The sequence below is a fragment of the Papaver somniferum genome, chromosome 2 (assembly GCF_003573695.1).
Source record: "Papaver somniferum cultivar HN1 chromosome 2, ASM357369v1, whole genome shotgun sequence".
Lineage (NCBI taxonomy): Eukaryota > Viridiplantae > Streptophyta > Magnoliopsida > Ranunculales > Papaveraceae > Papaver > Papaver somniferum.
Window position 1 is genome coordinate 46377019 of NC_039359.1, and position 20829 is coordinate 46397847.

The 20829-nt window shown below is 39.7% G+C and overlaps 1 long non-coding RNA gene and 1 pseudogene across 3 annotated transcripts; both read left to right on the forward strand.

Annotated features, from left to right (window-relative positions):
- Positions 1 to 352: 352 nt before the first annotated feature.
- LOC113347542 lies at positions 353 to 3102 on the forward strand (annotated as a pseudogene).
- Positions 3103 to 12059: 8957 nt separating this feature from the next.
- LOC113347543 lies at positions 12060 to 14069 on the forward strand. 3 transcript variants are annotated; one of them, XR_003359043.1, is made up of 3 exons: positions 12060 to 12956; positions 13190 to 13411; positions 13817 to 14069. It is a non-coding gene; the product is annotated as an uncharacterized LOC113347543 (long non-coding RNA). The 3 variants fall into 3 exon arrangements; XR_003359042.1 differs by having other exon boundaries at positions 12061 to 12956; positions 13187 to 13411; XR_003359041.1 differs by having other exon boundaries at positions 12069 to 12956; positions 13295 to 13411.
- Positions 14070 to 20829: the final 6760 nt, after the last annotated feature.

Below are 20829 nucleotides of genomic sequence, written 5' to 3' on the forward strand. Positions count from 1 at the left end.
TGATTGGGGTATACCCGAATTGATCGGGATAATACCAAATTTTATCACAATAAGATCACGTTGAAATAAAACACAAAGCCCCTTATCCACATATTTACAAAAATGACTAATTGGGCCGACCGAGCGAAGCGAGGCATGACCTTATGACCACTTTTTTTTTTTTTTGTAAATCCAAGTGATCAATTACCATAAAAAAAATTGAAAATGGTCCAGGCTGAAAAACCCAAAATACCCCTTTCATAGTGGGAGATTTTGCCAAATTGACACAAAGGTCGCGGGATCGAATCCAGGCCACCTTAAAGTTTTTAGTTTTTCTTTTTCTCCTTCTTCCTTTCAACAAATTCTCCGTGACTCCGTCCAATTTTAGTTTTTTTTTTCTTCTTCTCCCTCCTCTCGGTTTCTTCTCGATTTCTCCTCCTCTGAACTTCTGGTGATTTTGGTTCGAGTTTGAGAAGACGATGTAGCGTTCGAGATTGCCTGAATTGGATGTTGCAGGAGTTAAATGTGATGAACGGAGAGTGTTTTGGTCTGTGTTAGGGTTTGAAATTGCATTAGAATCGAGAGAAAAAGGGGAGGCGCTGTTAATGGAGAAAACGAGAGCATTCAGAGAGATAAATTGAGAAGATGAAGAAGAGAGATCTGCCATAGATGGAGAATGGGTTTGTGTTTGAATCACTTGATTTGGAAGAAGAAACCAGAGAAGAAATTGATGGTGATGTTCTCAGTTGATGAAGAAGATGAAGAGGTTTAGATGAATGTTAGGACAGGGGTTAATGGGTTCTCAGATTCAAGCAATAAAGGTGATGAATTGGGGAAGAACTGTGAGTTTAGTGTTCTGAAATTGCAATTAGGGTTTTGAATTTGATTTGAGTTGATGATGGCCGCTGTTGTGAATTGAATTAGCTGTTGGTCTTGATTTGAAAATGTGGTAGTGGTTCTGGTGATGGGTTGTAGCTGAAGTTGCAGTTACAGAGATGGGGTTTTGGACAGTGACTTGAGCAAGTGGTGAAATTACAGTTGACAGTGATGCATCTGCAGCTGGAAATGGAAAATGCTTCGCTGTTGCTGCATATGGCTCAGGTTGTGAGAATTCAAGACAGAAATTGAAGATGATGGTACTGGACTCAACAGTAGATGGAGTTAGCCTGCTGGAATTCTGTTCCCGAGTCAAGTGGTGATTGAGTTGGTCTTGTAGCTGAGTCCAGAAGGCTGAAGGGTTTGATGGTGCTGTGATAATAGGTTGTGCAGGCATGAAGCTACAGGTGCTGTTGGCACCAAGTCAGAATTGCAGTTCTGGTGGAGATGCTGCAATACAGTAAATGGCATGTGCATCTAGATGTATGTTTAGGACTGTGCAGGGATATGGAGAATGAAGCAGGAGCTGGTTATGAGGTTGTATTCAAGGGACGGAAGTTGGTGATTTTGGTGTGTTGGTTGCAGATGATATTATGAAGAGTTTTGTTCAAATGGGTGTTTCGAAATCAATTGACGCACTTGAGGTTAGTTTTCAGTGTTCATTTCTTCAGTTCAGTTTCCATTCCATATGTATTTGATTATGTGATAAATATTAGCTATTTCGAAGCTTTACGAATTTATTTGATTGATTGTTGATGTGCTAATAACGAATTTATTTGATTGATTATGAAGAAAATAGGCAGACTGTATTCGGCAAGTTCTGCCAAGATGATTTACTGAAGTCGAACCTATGAGAAATGTTGGTGCATTAGGCTTACCCCATCGGGTGAACACTATTTCGAGTGTGCTTAATAGTCAAAAGCTTATAAAGTAGATGATTCTGTTAATTAGTGTGCTATTCTCTGATCAAGCTTATAAAGTAGTGTGCTATTCTCTGATCAAGCTTATAAAGTAGTCAAAAGTTTTATCTCAATCAGTGTGCTATTCTGTTAATTCAGTAACTAGATCTATGCTTCGACTACTTTTCCAAAACCCTGTAATGTAATCATGTTCTGTTTATTTTGCATTTTTTAATGTCTAATGCATCAGATATTATATATTTCGCCATATTCTCCCTTCATGCCTATCTTTGGTTGCCAGTTCCTCAGCTGCATCTAAAAGATGCATACACATGATTTTGGAGTTAAAACAGTATGTTCTCTGTATATGTTGGTATTGTTGATTGACTGAATTCTTTAATAACGACAGGATTCTAATGGGTTGACTGATGAGACAAGTGAAAGAAGGCTGTACATCGGTAATCTTGATCAGAGAATAACTGAGTATGTGTCCCTCCCTCCCTCCCATGCTAGTACTAATGGTTGCCTCCCTCCCTCCACTTATACTAGTACTAATGGTCACTGAATTTTTGTTCTTAACTATAGGTCGGTCTTGATCAAGATGTTTTCTCCTTATAGAAAGATCGAGTCGGAGGAATTTTTTATGGCACACTCGTGGTCCGAAGCGAGGAGAGCCACACAGTTTCGCTTTCATTCAGTTTAGTACTAAAGAGGTATATCATCCATTACTCTAGTTTGTTAATGTCTCAGTCAAAACCTCATTTCCAAATTTGAAGTGAGCACGCAGGAAGCACAACTAGCAAAGCAGAAAATGAATGGAAGATTGGCTTGTGGGCGTCCATTGGTTAGCCGGTATGCTAGTGAGAAATACTATCTGGAAATGTCAAGCACATCCCCAAAAGCTTCCAATGTTGGTATTGTCAGTGAAGCGAAGAAAGCAAGTCAAGCGGGTTGTAGTACTTATTCGGGTCAAATGAGTTGAAGTGCTAAAATTGCTGCGTTAAAGAACAAACTGAAATCCTTAGCAGACGAAGAGAACTGTTGTTTAAAGAAGAAATCCAGGCAAGGTGATAGTGTCACTTGATCCTCAGCTGCCTGTAGCCTTTTATTACCCGTAGACAGTTCACCTGAAATCATATGGCATTGTGAGCTTGAGTAGATTTTTCTCCAGTGTTTGTGAGGTCTGAGCTTTGTTGATGAGCTGCTAAAACAAAGAAGCAGCTATAATGTTTATTCGTATCCTAATCAACTTGGATTACCTGTTTTGGTACCTGTCTTGGCAATTATCTCTTAAAATAGGTCAAGTGCAGTGATTTGAATGAAAAAGTTATTTGTTGTAGTTATCTTAGCTGATTGTATAACATTCATTATATCTACTGGCAGAGTTCTCGCATGCTAGCAGGAAGACTGGAGATTTTTCATAGAGGAAGACGGTTAATACTTAATGGACAAGTAGTAAAAGGTTTGTTGGTCAGTTCAGTTCCTCCCTGCTGAGATTGTGAATCTATGTAGCATACCTGATTCTTTACAAAGTCTACTTAATATTTGTACCGGCAAAAAGAGAACATTGCCATTCCTCCCGAGAAAGAAAAAGTTTTTCTTGTTAGTTACTATTGATTCCTCCTACACATGGGCTTCTACACCCAAATAATTACCGGAGTTAAGAGCAACTGCACCGTTGGGTTACTATATCCCCAAATTCTTATCCTAAATATGGCTTTTTTATTTAGAAATTCTGTGTGTAACGCAGTGGGAGACGAAATCCTATCCATCAACGTAGTTTAAATTTGCGTTTCACATAAACGTGATTAAAAAAATCGTCCGACTCAAACGTGTTTTATAAAAGCGCGTGGTATGGAACACAATTATTAATTGCGTATGATGTAACACGTTTTACTTATGATTGTTGAAAGTAGTTTATAAATGCTTCTGATAAAAAGTTCTTTATAACCACTATTAAACGTTGTTTATAACTACTTCTAATAAAACGATATTATTAATGGTGTCCCACGCAAGAAGCAGTTTATAATACTGTCACATCTAGACGTTGTTTAAACACCCGTCCCAGCCAGACGCGTTTATAAAGTTTTTTTTACTCGGTCAATAAAATAGAATAAAAAAGCGAAAATGTACAGGGATCAGGCTAAGTTAGCGCTAAGCCAAAAGGCCGCACGCTAAAAAACCTAAAAACGATAGTAAACCTCTCCAGGCCATTCAACAGATTGAATAAAACCTGGCCTACCCTCGTAAAACTCATAATGTTCCTCAGCCAACAAACATGCTTGTTTGGCCGAGACATCAGCTGAAAAATTAGCCTCTCTGTAGCTATGAATATAGCTAATATTGTTGTAAAAAGTCTTCGCTATTCTCCACCTCTGCATTAGCTGCCATGGCAAGTTGCCTTTTTGAAGAGCAAATAAACAACTCATCGAATCAGATCTGACACTTAGGTTCTTCACATTCCATCTTTGAGCAACGACAGCACCATAGATAACCGCACAAACTTCAGCATAGAAGTTAGTCTGCCAGCCCAGACCAACACACAAAACTCCCAAGACTACCGAGTTAGAATCACGGAAGACAACACCAGAACCAGCCTGCCCCGGGTTACCAAGTGATGCACCATCACAACAGATCATAATTTCACCAGGATTTGGTGGAGTCCAAGTAACTTCAATGGGATCAGAGTGATCGCAAGATCTATGCTTCACTCTAAAGAAATTAACAATACGCAAATCATCCAAAGTATTATGCATATGGCCCTTCATTCTAATAGAGTTATCACGAATTACCTGATGAACTCTTCCTTTAAACTCCAGCCAACGAACCCGCATGTTCTCAAAATAAGCTTTGTTACGCAACTTCCATAGTTCCGTAACTATTGCAAGATTTGCAACAAGCCACAGATCCTTAATCATTCGACTCCGCCCCTTTGCCACCTTGTAGGAGGCCACGAGGTCCTCATTCGGTTTCATATTGAAAATTTCAACTGCCCAATTCCAAATCCTCTTGGCAATTTTGCAATGCCAAGTAATATGGCTAACATCTTCACAATCTTCTCTGCATAAACGACACATAGAAGGCATCTCCCTACCTGTCTTCTTCATAACATTATCATCAGTAGCACAACATTGTTTATAAAATAGCTTCCAGTACTGCACACCCAAAGTAGGATGTACAATACTTCTAGAAAAAAGTGCCGCAGCTGGCAAAATTTCAGCTGGCCCACGGATGGCAGCCTTGGCCGACTTGACAGAGAAAACACCCTTATTGTCCAAGTCCCAAATTTTATAATCATCTCCACCACCAATAAGAGGCAAATTATCAACATCAATATTGCATCGTAACATCAATTCTTTAGTCTTTGGAGGAATAGCCCAAGAGCCATCAACAATAATATCACTCACCTTGGCCTTAAAATCATTAGGGCCCTTTGTTTTGATGCCAAGACGTTGTGCAATTGAAAAATCAGCACACCAATTATCAAAAAATAAGGAAGTATTAGCACCGTTACCTATAATTGAGCGTGTGTGTTTTTGAACAAAGTTATGCACCAATCTAATGCCAGGAAAAACCGAGGAACCCAACTTGTAATCAATCAAGTTGCCACTAACCTTGAAATATTTTGCCTTCAAAAATCTTGCCCAAGTCTTATTAGAGTCGCGAATCGAGACCCATAACTTCATAAGCATGGCCTTATTAACATCATTCAACTTCTTGAGCCCAAGCCCACCTTCACGCCTAGAACGGCATAAGTCATCATAAAGGACCGTGAAATGTTTGCGCTTCTCAGCATCTCCAGACCACAACAAATTGCGAATGACCCTCTCCACCGTCTTGATGGCCGTGCATGGCCATTTATATACATCCATTGAATGAAGCAAATAGCTAGAAATTACTGATTTGATCAAAACTAACCTGGCCTGAAAAGACAAGAGCTTACCCTTCCAACCTGCCAGCTTGTCCATAATCTTCTCCATTACCTGACGAACATGAATATGACGCACAATGCCAGGTTTCAATTGGATTCCCAAATATTTATCCGGGAAATGCGCCCTCTCCATGCCCATAAAGTTTGCAATAACAACAGCACGAGTCTGTCTATCTCCACCATAATAGAATTTGCTTTTGGCGTAACTAACATACTGCCCGGAAGCACGTTGATACATGCCAAGCATCTCCTTCAAATTCCGCAGACTATGAAGATTGCCTTTACAGAAAATAAGAATATCATCCGCAAAGAGTAAATGGGTTGGAGCCACACCTTTCTTACTCACCATGTGGTGCATACTTCTAGCAGCAAACAGCTTAGAGAGATTGCGGCTCAAAACATCCTCAATAAGAATAAAAATCAAAGGTGAAAGAGGATCACCTTGACGAAGGCCTCTTGTGATATTGAAAAAACCTTCAGGGCCACCATTAATCATAATAGATATACGGGCAGAGTGAAGAATACTAAGCAGCCACGAACACCATGCATCAGAAAAGCCATATTGACGAAAAACTTCAACAACAAACTCCCAACTAACCGTGTCAAAATCTTGGGCTATATCCAATTTAAGGCCAACATTACCATGCTTCCGCTCAACACTAATCTCATTGATCAGTTCCGAGGCCAAAGCTATGTTCTCATGAATTTTTCTTCCTTTCATAAACGCCACTTGCTCTTCAGAAATCAATTTGTTCAACACCGTGCCAAGTCTGGTCGCCATAATTTTTGTAATGATTTTGAAGAAAAAGTTGCTTAAACCAATTGGCCTATAGTCTTTAATAGCATCAGACTTATTAGCTTTTGGGATGAGAACAATAAAACTAGAGTTAATGCCATTAGGAATCTTCTTCATCGCCCAACAGTTTGCAATAGCATTAAAAAGATCTCTAGAAATAATGTTCCAACAGGTTCGAAAGAAAGAACCTGTAAATCCATCAGGGCCAGGTGCAGAATCCGCTCCCAGATCAAAAACAGCCTCTTTAACTTCATCCAAGGTCGGGATAGCATCCATACAAGCACTCTCAGCAGCTGATATGCTCTCATGCTCATAATCAAATAATCTTGGATCAATATGAACAGCTCCACCGTTGAACTTTGCACGATAATGATCAACAATGTAATCTTTTATTTCATCCTGCAAAAACAAAGTAGAGTTATTAGAAATCTTCAGTTCGGAAATTGTGTTTTGGCTCCTCCTCATTCTAATTGAATTGTGAAAAAAACGAGTGTTCTGATCACCATCCTCCAACCAACTAGTTCTCGATTTTTGCTTAAGCATATTGGCCAATTCAGACCGCACATCATCAACAGCCTTCCTGGCGTCGGCAACCTTCAAAAATTGGACTTCACAGCTAACATTATGGTCCAGAATATCATTCTCCTTATCAAGATTCAATTCCGCTTGCTTTAAGCGAAACTGAACATCTCCAAACACCGTTCTATTCCAAATCTTCAAAGCATCCTTCAATCGCTTCAACTTTGACGTAAAAACAAAAGGAGGAGCACCATCCAACCTAATACTCCAATTATCTTTGACGAAATCCAAAAAAGATAGATGAGAAAGCCACATCTTCTGGATTCTAAAAGGAGCTCTCTTCGGCCTAGGACTATCAAAAGCAAAACCAAATAGAGGAGAATGGTCCGAGCAGATTCTCGGCAAAGCTTTGCACCTCCAGTTATCAAACTTATCATGCCACGCACCATTAATAACAGCCCTATCATGTTTAGAAACAATTCTATGCATTCCACTCCGACAATTAGACCAAGTATACTTCTTCCCAATAGCATCGGCCTCAACCAAACCATTGTCAGAGATCCAACTTCGAAACTCATTTATATAAATTTCTTTGAGCGGCCTGCCACCCTTCTTCTCATCAAGACGCAAAACACAATTGAAATCACCCAACACCAACCATGGAATGGAAATATATCCCAGACCCAATTGCCGCCAAAGAGATCTCCTTTCGACCGCATCAAAAGAAGCATGCACAGCCGAGATAAAATTCCCAGAAAAATCCAAAGTGATAGCCTTCTTAGACGAAGATAAAACAATCGGCCTTGCTAGAGTATTCCTCCAAAAGACCCAAATATTACCTTTCTGGCCATGCACCTCATTAGTAATAACATCTTCACAAAAATCAAGCAAATTAAGCTTCCTAACAAAACGTGTAGTGCAACGAACCTGAGGCTCCGCAATACAAATAACATCAGGTTTGTGCAAGTAGTAAAGCTCATTCAACTTGGCCCTTGCACCATCTTTGGCCAAGCCTTGAGCATTCCAATAGAAGACACGCATTAATTAACTCTACTTTTTGAAGGGCTTGCCGAACCCTGTCTAGACAATTTTCCACCTCGAGTTTGAACTTGACTAACAGTAGCCACAACAGCTGTCTTCTTCTTAGGAGCTTTAGATTTTTTCTTCTTTTCCGCCAACTCCTTCTTCTCATGATCAACTAACTCTTTATTAGCAAGAATCTCCAAATTTCTTGCATCCTCCTTAACTATGTTTGAAGTGCTAGTTGCAACTACATCCTCAATCACATCATCAGCTTCAATAACCACCTTATCAATCTCCTCGGTCCCAGTTTCAAATCTATTAGAAAGTGTTAAATTTTCTAAATATGTAGCTGGTGAAGATCTTCTTGAAGTCTTAGTGACCTCACTAAAACTAGCTTTCTCATTAGCATCCATAGTAATTGGAGTATTAGCCGGAGAATGATGCAAGTCCAAAACCTGCTTCCTCAAGTTCTCTAGCTTTGCTCTAGCAATATCTTGTTGAATTTTGGCAGCTTCAACATCAGCCTCCCGTTGCCTAGTTGCCTCCTTCATGGCCTCATAATTTCTATAAGCTTCCATCTCTTGCATCTCCAAATCCATATCATCTTCCTTAGTTAAATTATCATGCACCAGCTCTTCAAGTGCTGCACCAACACTTCGCAAAACCAATTCCGCATCGTCATAGCGGACAGATTCCGCATCTTCTTTATGCAAACCAGGTAAAGCTTCGTCACCAGCGTTAGCAACATCTCCGCATTGCTTAGATAAGCCACCATCCTCCATGAGCTGCACGGACTGAATATCGCTCTCGCTGCGAGCTTCAGCAATTTGAGTTGCAGCAATATGCGGCACGGACAAAGATGCATCTTCGGTGTGCTCCGATATAGTATCATCATCTTCTAATGTAGCACCAGCACTCTCACTGTGCTCAGGAAAGATTGTACGTGTTCCAGTTGCCATCTCAAGGATAGATTTCTTCTTCTTCAACGTTATGGGCTCATCACCATGTTTAGATTGATCGGTTTCCAAGATTGGAGCATCCGACGGCATATTCTTCTTACCTTTAGGAATTCGTTCTTTTTGCCAAAAATTCTTAAGATCATCCATATCCGCTTCAATTGCTTTTTTAATCTCAGGATCAGTTTCAACTTCAGCCTTGTCCTTCAAATCATCAAGCTTTTTTGTTCTACAATCAGATTTTTTATGGCCGATAGATTTACAATAGTCGCAAAAGCTTGGCATGTTTAAAATTTCATATTCTTGAACAAAAATTTCATCATTCTCTTCACCATCAATCAAAATTCGTCTCAAAGGTTGAGAGAAATCTATGTCAACCAAAGCTGCCGCAAAGTAACCATATTCATGGCGCAAAGTACGCGGATCAACCGAAACCGGTCTACCAAGCCCTCTTGCCAGCCTAAAAATCGTCTCTTCATCCCAAAACTCCATTGGCAAAGCTGTGAAACGAACCCAAACTGCATCTCTAGTAATCTTATCTTTCCCAGGATCAAACATAGGTGTCCATGGATGAATTTTAAGCTGTTGAATTCCGTTTGGAGATTTAATCTTCCATGGACCATCATAGCTTACACGTTTACGATCATCTTCATTGTCTAGCTTAATAACAAAGTATCCCTTCTTCCATGGAATAAATTGGACCGAACCAGATAGCTTCCATTGATTCAATAATTCTCTTTTAACATCATCGAATTTTAAGGTTTTGAAAAAAACCAAACGACCAACCAAACTAAATCTCCACACAGCCTTAATCCTTGTATGAGTGTCTCGTGGGATCTTGATCAAAACATCATTATTTGTTGTAGAAAAAATTGGAGGATGAGAAAGTGTTTCGGCATCAATCTTTGATAAAACATGAGTTCGTCTCTTTAATATAGCTGCATAGGATCCTTCCATAACACCATCGTCACCCGGTTTCCTAAACGAGCTATGATTTCCATCTTCCTTCCTAGACGCACCATGATTGTCCGTCCCCATCACCTTCCTAATCGCTGTAGGATTTGCAGCGTTAGGGTTTGCACCATGATTCCTAAACGCGCCAGGAATTGCAGCGTTAGGGTTTGATGCGTGTGTATCTTCGAGCTGCCTTCCAAACACGGAAGCATTAGGGTTAGCATCATAATTCTTAGGTATATAGATATTTTTTGATTTTGATTGATTCCATATCCTTGTTGATTGATTATCATAACTATTAACAAAAACTGGTGGATTATTGTCTTGATTTTGCGCCATTAGAGCGCAAAATCAAAAGAAACTTTGTGAACGCCAAGAAAATTTTGAGGGAGAAAAAACCGGAGCCCAACCACGTGAAACCCTAGCTTTTTCGCTTTTTTGAGACGCGTTTATAAAGCACGTTACATTTTCAATACGTTGTCTAAAATTTCGTTTAGTGTTCAACGTCCTTTAAAATTGCGTCTGGTGTCACACGGATTTTATAATGGCGTGATGCTATATTTGAGAATTGCCAAAAAAAAAAGTTCTCAAATATAGACACCTCGTTTAACAATATAGCATTTTGATAACAAATAAAGCTTTTGGCAATCGGGACTGCGCCTCATTTTGTTGTCATATATATACCTTATAGAAACAACACTAAAGTTGCTCTAAGTGAGACAAACCTTTACCAATACTCTTAAACAAAGAGTACGAAATCCGAAGTGACATGGCAGTTTCTCGAAGCTTAGATTTGTATGCCTAAGATCCATCAGTATCACGATATTTATAACCTAGATTTAAAATTTGTCCCAAACAGAAAACACTTCACTTGTAAACTTAATACAACTTCTTTTTACAAATTAGGATTATGATAAAAATTTCTGAACATCTCTTTTACAAAAAAAAATCTTTACAAATCTGAATTCGTGCAATCATGTAGTGGTGTCGTTTCGTCAGGTTTTTCGGTCGGCCCTCCCACCGTGTAAACGTTGTACTAGTTTTAGATTGAACTCATGGATGTGGGTAGATTTTTTTTTTTTTTTAAAGAACTCTATTTGTAATGGAAATGAAATCGTACTACCCAAACACTTATAAATATGTGATTGTAGAGCTGTTGGGCGATTTTATACTCAAGATTATAGAAGGAATCAACATTTTTAGTTGTGAAAATATGGAAAGTCGGCAAGGTCTACGGATGAAGAACATGCCGACTATATCTGGCCGGCAAGGTCTGCGGATGAAGAACATGACGACAACTTATGGCCGGCAAGGTCGATAAAAAACTACCCTGCCGACTATAGGATTTTTGACATACAGAGAAGGTGTTACAAATGCATGATTAGTCGGCAAGGTATTAATTTCATAACCTTCCTACAAAAATATAATCGGCAAGGTATAGAGATGGATATCTTGCCGATCCTGTAACTGCTAATTTCAGAGATGAAAACTCGGCATGGTATTCAACCTTATACCCTGTCGACTAAAATATAGTCGACAAGGTCTACAAAAAATACCCTACCGACTTTTGGTTCGTTTTGATTCTTCGTTTTTTTTTTTATTTTATTTTGTTTCACATGTATAGTTAGAGTGTAGAAGAAAGATTTTGATTTTTTTTTAATATGTTTTGGTCGGCATGGTTTTTTAGTATAGGCAATTTGGTCTTTTAACATCTTTTAGACACCCCATAGCACATTAGTTTGGATAGGAATAAAATGAGTATATCCCAATTAATCTGGGTATACCCCAATCTCACCAGGATTTTTCACACCCTCTATTTAAAGACCGTGCACAAAATAAATTGATCTTATTGGTCATTTGTAACTAATTGTTAACTATTTATTAAATTCTTTATCCTTTTCCAATTAATTCAATTAAAATATAAAGTTGGTAAATATTTATATATTGAATCCTTATACATAGGCATTAGAAAACAGAAAGGGTAAGTATCTCCCTCCTTAACCTGGACTGAAAATACTAAACGTTTTTGGTGTACCGCCGTACCTTTCGTGTACGGCCGTATTTTTCATACACCGAGCGTATTTTTCTTTTAGCCTGTTGGATTATATCCATCTCTCATTACTGCTGTCAGATCCAACTAATCTACATAAACAAAGACTTTTCTCCTCCTCTTTTCTTCGATCGTTCTTCTTTCTCTCTCTCTCTTTTCTCTAAACATCTAAAACCCAACAACTGAATCTTCGACTTGGTTTCGAAATTTAATGACGGAGATCAAGAATTTAATCTATTGTTTTTCTCTTCTTCGATTAGGTATGTCCACTTCCTAAAGTTGTGATCGTTTTATTTTGTAATACGGAATTCTAGGATTCTACAAAATTTTGGGGTTTCTTTTTGACTTGTGTTTATGAAATGGTGTCGAGGGATTTGTTATTCAATGACAACAATTTCAACATTTAGTGTCGCGTATATGCATTTGACGATTACATAAGACTTGATTTTGGATCTTATTTAAAATTTGCTTCAATACCATTATGCAGTATATTTTGAATATTTGGCAGAATCTTGAGTTCAAACATAATCATATCTATGAATATCGAATTTGAACTTTATTTTGATTTTATTTAAACATCTATACAAACTGTTGGCAAGTTGAGTAAAATCCTAAAAAAAAAAAAACCCATTCAAATTTTGGCTTACAAATGATTCTCTAAGGAGGTAATTTAGAAGGTATTTTGAGATAATTTTTCCTCAACTTGGGTGTTTTGAATTTAGCAAAATAGGGTGTGAATTGTTATAGTTAGGGTCACTCCTACTCCGTTCTATTATTTCGTAATTAGTCTTCTTTCAGATTGAATTTCCAAATATGGCCACTTAATAGTCAACTTTTACTATTTCTTAATTGTTCTTTTTTTTTGGCGGACATGCGGAGTAATATGCATGTAGATCATCATTTCATTGTGGATTGTGAGAAGTTAGTTGGAGATATTTTCTAGAATTACTTGCCTGTTGGGGAGAGCTGAAAGGTATGATAGTACTCTTTATTGATTTTTGGTTGTGATTAATGCTCATATAGAAATGGGACTATAAGAGAATGTCGTTTATTTTTTTTTTTGCTATACTATTTGATTATGTGAATCCCATTGCATGTAAAATTTGGTTCTAACTATAAAGATTGTTGATAAGAAGAGATCATTTATTTTCGCTGATACTTTAGAATCACGTTGAAACACTTACGTTCTTAACTTTATTTAAGGAGATGGTGGGTGTTACACGAAGAAAGATTCTGCAGTAATATTGCGGCAAGTAATATGCTCTTCGGTTTGACTATCAAATGAACAAAAAAGTTTGTCACTTACCGCAGGTTTGGAATTTAGGAAGCTGACCTATAGGAGGCTACAACGAACTTTCGTCAAGGCTGTAATAGTAATTATCACTCGAGACTTCTTCTAGCTCCAGCTACTATGATCGCTGAGACAAGGTATGCTACTCTTCTGAATAGAAATTAATCCTCACAGTCTCAATCTCTTTTCGCATGTGTAATATTAGTTGGAATATTCTGGGTCTTTGCGCATGATGCATTCTGGACAAAGTTTATTGTGTGTCTAATGTGCTTAATATTTTGTTGAACATCCAACTCATATAGTCCCTAACTCTATTTGAACTCAAAACGAATCTTCTAATAGTGATTATATCAAACTAAGTCATTAGGAAATCCTATATTATCATGGTCCCTATGTATAGTTAGATGATTTGGTGACTCCAAAATAAAAGAAGAGACAAGATGGGTGTTTCTTTTTCCCGTTTCTTCATTTTTTTTACAAATCTTTATTAGTATCACACTTATTCTTTGGTTGATATTAATTGTCGTTCCAAATTTTTGCAGGTTTAAAGTGTAGATGGTCAGAGCTTAATCTATTTAGTCGCAAAAGCGTGTTTCAATTGTTCTTTGAATAATTTATGTTCTTTATAACTTTTATGTATACCTGAGAAGATATTCAACATCAAGTCTATTAAAGTGAAAAAAAATGTATTTGCTTGGTTTGTAATTCAGTTATTCAGTAGGAATCCCCATTTCTATCTTTGTAACATGAATATATCGAGATTTATATAATCTACATCAATCCGGTGATTCCTCATTCTAATAAGTAATAATTAAAATAACAGAAGGAAGAGAAACATTATTGCCCAACATAGGTTGCAGTGTCATACTTATGCAAAATGGAAGATAAGTGTGAGAAAAATTATGGTTTGCCGACGTGCAAAGCACGTGCACTCTACTTGTATATATAAGGGCCGCAATATATGCTTTTGAAATCAGTGATTTGTTTCCTAATTTATGGGAGTCAATGATTTCTTTCATAAGAATGGGCTAATCGCGATTTGATCTTGACAAACAAATTAAGTGGCTTAGTTGGAACTATATACGGTAGTAAGATTAGCAAGCTCATCAATATTGTTTGCAAGACTACCATTTTTTTTCTTTTTTATCGTCAGTAAATAATTAATTAGTTGAACAAAATAAATCAATGGGAAAATGTATAATCAATGAGTCCGATAATTAGTTAATCATCAGGGGTTAGCCCAGTTGTCTAGGAACCTGACTCTCAAGTAGGAGGTCAGCGGATCGAGTCTCCGCTCACGAGTTTGGAGATCTCATGAAATACTCTTTATATGTATTTTAAGTGATAATGTACGACCTTTCCTATTAAGCTTGTCTTCGATGTCTTCAAATAAATTAGGGTTCTTTGTTTTCGCAGATTTTTGGGCGATATTTCTAATGAACTTGCAAAAGTTTTGGAAAATTCTCACTTTATGATATTTATCTGCTTCTCTGTTTGAATATTTATCTTGTTTCTGTACCCCTTCGTAGATATGGATGATCGTCAGCGGGTTCCTTATCAAACTCCGCCACCGATCCCTCATAGATCTCCCCTACATAGAAGTCCTGATATATCTCCGTCGGGGGGTGGTTCGTCTAGACCTTCACAATTAGATCCTCGTGCTCAGAAGACTTCATCCACTTCTCCTCCCAGAGCTTCATCTTTCAAGGGAGGGGATCAGATGAAGGGTCCTCATGGTTCTAGGTACGTTGTCAACCGTACCGCTGCTTCTCAACGTGTTGCGCCAACAAACACACAGACTCCTTCTCCTTGTCGTAGTGAACCGCTGAATGCACATCCCCTTCGTTTTGTTGCTCCCCCTATGATGCCCCTACAGAAGCCTAAGGCACCACCTTCTGTCATTCCTTCAAGAGGGAAATCTACCAAGGGTGTCGCATCGAAGGTCGATCCCTCAAAGAATCTTCCTACTAAGAGGAAAGCCTCAGATATGAGTCCCCGCAAGAGGCCTTCGTCGGATCCTTCTAATGATTCGGACGTTACCCCAATTATACGAAGCGTCACATTCGGTAAGAGGAAGGTTACTTTCAAGCACATAGACCTTGCAACATTCAAAGCGAAGCATGAACTTGAAGCTTTTGAAGTTAGGTTTTATGCTCCCGATGAGGATCTTACTTATGATATGATTTCCAAATATCAATACGATGAATTCCACTTGTTAACTACAGTGGGAGCCTTCGGAGCTGGACTTATGCTGCCTTTATACAAGTCGGGTGATTCTTTTTACTACGATGTCTTGGCTAATCGCGAGGGTTCCACTCCACATACTCATCATCGCTCGATGGCGCAGCTGACCGGTAACTACCTTCGTGCGCTTAAGGAGAACTATCTTCGGAGTAAAGGGGAAACGATGACGAATTTCTACGTTCCCAATCCTGCTGAGAGAGACTGGTATACTCCTGATAATTTTATAATTCTTTCGGAGATTATGTTAATGGTAGGAATCGTAAGCCATGGAGTGTTGGCCTGCGAACCATTGCTGCTCCTCGTGGTGAGATTCGTCTTTTAAGCGAAGTGAGTGATTCAAAGCTAAAGTATGCTCCTGGTACCGAATGGACTTCTCAGCGGAAGATTTTCCCTGCTCGTGAGCGGCTAAAGCGTGATCACGATTATGAGTGGCATGCCACCGTTCTTGAGGTTGTTGGTCCTTGGGCTTATGGCTGGGTACCTGGTCCGAATGGATGACGTCCAACCGCTAGTAGCCAAGCTCGTGAGAGTGCCCCAGCTCGTTATGGAAATTTCTGCCCTTGGCAGTAAAATTTTGAGGGTATGAAGTTTGAGTATGCCTTCAATGCTGCTGATGCAGACGAAGAAGAAAGTTCTGATGTTACCCTTCCTTCGAAGAGTACCACTGCTGCTAAGGTATGGTTTCTTGTTATACCATATATTTTGCCCCTTTCCTTCTTGGTTTCAATTTTTAATTGAGGTAAGGAGGAAATAACCTTCGTAATAATTCCATGTCGTATTTCTAGGTGACCAAGAAGAAGAATATTGGACCACTTCAATCTTCTACCGCTGTTGTTGAGGAAACAGAGATTCCCGACGAGGTTAACAGCCCTGTGAACGAAGAGTTCATCGAGGAAGAAGAAGAAATTACTGATGATGAGGAACGTACTGATACTTCTCCTCACAATCACGGGGACGACAGGAATGCTGGTGATGGTGCTGTCAAAGAGGAGATTGCCCCTGGCGATGGTGGCACTGCGAAAAGAGGAACTGCCCCTGGAGATAGTTGAGCTGTAGAAAAGGAAAATGCCTCCGGTGGTGGAGTCGGGTTTACCTCTGGGCAAAAGAACGAAGACGCCGGTCCTTCGTCATCAATTCCTGTCGTATTTCAAGAGTTCTCTTTTGGAAAGATTTATTCCGCAGGTGAGCCAATTGATATGAACGCTGCTATGGAACTTGCTTCAGAATTTTCTTTTCTTTCCCCAAACGATGATTGGGATGTTCTTGGTAAGTCCTCTGGTGAGAAGACTGTTGAAGCAGAAGAGAGTTCTGATGGCGAGGATGCCGATGCCCTTGCTGATGAGGAAGCATATGCTAAGAAAAACTCCGACGCTGGGAAGAATGTTTCTGCTAATGAGGCTTATGCTGAGTCATCCTCGTAGGATTTTCCACAGTCCTTAATGCGTGATGGCGACGATGCCATCCTCGACTGGTTAATGAAGAAGAACTTGATGTTCGTACCCAATCCTGCCCCTGTAGTTCCTGGTGAGAAGAACTCAGATGCTTACACTCGTCGGATGATGCAACTATCTTCTGAAGCAAGATTTGCATAAGTGTGGAACAAGGATCTGAGGGCCACTTCTACCAATCTCCTAGTTGATCCCCCCTCTGTCGTTGTTGATATGATGGCCATAGTTGATGGGTATCAGTATGGTTTCCCTCAGCAACGGTTACTTGAAGTAAGTCGTCTTAATTCCTTAGAACTTGCATGGTATTTTGTTGTGATTTCTTATAATTATCACCTGTCTATTTGAATACGCAGATGATGAGGAGTGAATACTATAATCATACTCTGTATCAGTTTTTCAAGGCGAAATCCCTCAAGTTGGAAGCCAAGCTTCGTCATAGGGAAGAAGAATTATCCACTGTTGAGGAGGTTATCTCTGCTAGAGATAAAGAGATACTTTAACTAAAGAACCGGTTGAAAGGAAAAGAACATCTTGGTGCCGAAGAAGAGAAGCTTCGTCACGAACTTGCACTGATTCGTAGTGATCTGGATATGGCTCGTAATGATGCTTCGTCCTTAAAAGGTTCGTTTTCTTTTCTTATCTTCCTCTTCGTCTCTCCATTTCGTGCTCTTAGTATATTGTCTGAGTCTCCCCACCCTATCTCCAGCGGGTGATGTCCAAGAACTGAAATGGCTTCGGAATGAGAGGACTCGGTAAGCTTCATGTATCAACGAATTATTAGAGAAGATTAAAAGTGAGGCTGTTAAGTGGAATGCTTGTGCTGATGAGTATAATACCTTAGTAGCTGAGTGGAGAGAAATGTGAACTCAGATGGTCGATATGCAGAATAGTTACAACACTGACCGCCGTTAGTTTAATGATGTTCTATTATGGACGCATGAAAATCTTCGTGAGGCGCGCGAGCTCTAGAATCTAAAGTAACCCATCTGGAGGAGGAGTTACGCCAAGCTCGTTCATCTCATGATCCCGTAGTTAAGGACTATATACAGCGCCTCGTTCGTGAAAGAGACGATGCTAAAGCTGAAGCCCATGCCCTTAGCAATGCTTTAACTGCGTCTCGGGCCGACGTTGCTCGTTTAGTCGATTCTGAGAGAAGTATTCAAGTGAATGTGTACAGACTTAATAAAGAGATAGAAGAAATAAAAAACGAAGTCAATCACCTTCGTCATTTGGATTCCATGAAGCAGGTAGAGTTAGATGAGTGTCAATTTGCTCTTACAACCCTTCGATTGGATTATAAGAAAATATCAGACGAGTATGATTTCCTTGACGAAGCCCGAGACGCTGTAGTTATCGAATATGAAATAGCCTCAGCTAATGTAGAAGGTATATATTTATTTGGTCGTGTGTTGTTCTATAATCTCAGCATTCTAACCCCTTGTGTTACCCTTTTTCTTTACAGAGCTCGAGGGGCAGCTTCTCGATGCAAATGAAAAACTTGACAAGGCTCAATCTTCCTTAGTGCAGCAGGAGAGCCAGACCACGTATTACAAGGGTTTAGCTGGGTCTCGGGATGAAGCAGCGAAGAAGGCGGCTAAAGAAGTAATCTGACTGTCATCTCTGTTGTCGCAGGCTGAACTGAAGAGCATTATTATTGCCTATAAGGCTCGCTGACAGCTATCTGAAGAGATTAACAAAACTCTGACCAAGATTGAGCACGATCTTCAGACAGAACATGGCATCATCAAGAACTACCCTCGTCGTCCTATGCCTGAGCCATTAACTTACTCTTCGGGTCCTTCTTCGGGCGAGAGTGTTCCTTCGTCGCAGAAGAGAAATCCAACTGATCATGTAGAATCATCCCAAGGAAAGTAGATTCCCTTATTTGCTATAAAAAGTTGATCTTTGTTGATTACTTGGCTTCGGGCCGTTTCTTGATGTATTTTGTGTTTCTTGTTCATTTTGCCGAACTTGTAATCAACTTTCATGGAATAGATCGTCGTTTATTTGGATATGTACAATCTAGATCTTACCTGCATCATTAGTTCAGTTATTGTTTAGCTAATAAGTTAATGAACTAAATGAGTTAATGAATTAATAATCAAAAAATGATAAAGTGTTTGACTGCGATGCCGAAGGTATGCACCCTCGTGATCGTCTTGAGACCTGTCACCCCGCTGGCTAATCCCTGGCCAGAGGATTCCCAGACGGTGGGGGTCGGGGCAGCGTCCCGGATATGTGGTGCGTTATTGAAATATTTACATGCACCCATTCCGCTGAATTGCTGCCTTGCAATTGGTTGGGTATCTCTTTCTGCTGGATGCCTTCCCCATGGATCTACACTTTATAGACGTGGATAGGGGAGTCCTGAGAGATTGTATGTGATTACTTTCCCCAATGAATATTTTTTCAAAAGACTTGTTTGTTTGATTTATAGGTTGAGGTCTGCTACTCCTCGTCCATAGATAGAAACATGTCAAGCGGGTACGCTGCCTTCTTCTTCTAGTACTCTTCGTGCAGATGCAGAACTGCGCTGCCTTATGGATAGTATGGATTGAGATACTTCGCATTCCACGGGTGTCTGAGGACCTCTCCTTTTAGGTTGCACAGGTAATATGATCCGTTCCCTGCGATGTCATGTATAACAAATGGTCTGCCCCACGTTGGTGCTAGCTTAACCCACTTTTTCTCTCGCTGGTATTGGGGTATGGTTCGTAGCACATACTGTCCTTCTACAAAGTTTATAAGCTTAACTCTCTTTTTGTATTCCCTTGCTAATCTTTGTTGGTAGTTTTCCATCCTCTGTAATGGCGTCTCCCTTCTTTCTTCTAGGTCATCGAGCCTTTCTAGCATCATGTCCGTCGTGAGGTTCTTCTCCCATGCCTCAGTTTTTGTTGTTAGCATGATGATTTCTGTTGGGATGACTGCTTCAGTTCCATAAGTGAGAAGGAATGGTGATTCCCCTGTGGCGGACCTCCGAGTTGTTCTATATGCCCATAAAACATTGTGTAGATGTTCACACCATCGGCCCTTGTGTTCATCTAGCTGCTTTTTGAGGATAAGTGCAAGAGTCTTGTTTGTGGCTTCGGCTTGGCCATTGCTTTGAGGATAAACGGGGGTCGACTTATTCTTCCTGATCTTCAAGGTATCAAAGAGCATGTCTATGTTCTTTCCCTGCAGCTGTTTGCCGTTATCAGAGACAATTTCTGCAGGGATTCCGAACCTGCAGATGATGTTTTGGAAGATGAAGGTAAACACGTTTGAGTCGCGGATTCTTGCTAAGGCCTTGGCCTCTACCCACTTACTAAAGTAGTCTGTAGTCACGATTAAGAACCGTCTTTTCCCCGACCCTTCGATCAGGGGTCCGACGATGTCTATCCCCTATTTGGAGAATGGCCATGGACTATCTACGGAATTTAGCTTTGTTGCAGGAGCATGGATCTTCTTAGCAAACCGTTGGAATTATTCACATCTTCTGGACATCCTAGCTGCATCTCGTATCATCTGTGGCCAGTAATACCCCTGCATTTTTGCTTTATCCGATAGTGACCTCATCCCACTATGATTTCTTGCGTCCCCATAGTGGATTTCTTTCAAGATGTAATGTCCTTCCTATCTTGATAAGCATCGTAACAGTGGTCCGAGGAAGAATTTTTTGTATAAAATTCCATCCCGAAGGTCGTACCTTCCTGCCTTCGATTATATTTTCCTAGATTGTTTCAGGTCTGTAGGAAACGTACCTTCTTTTAGGTAGAGGTGGATCTCAGTTATCCAATCCTATTCCTTGGTAAAATCCTCATCTTCGTTTGCCCTTGTAACAATGTCATCTTCAATGAAATCTTCAACAATATCCTCCCCTATAT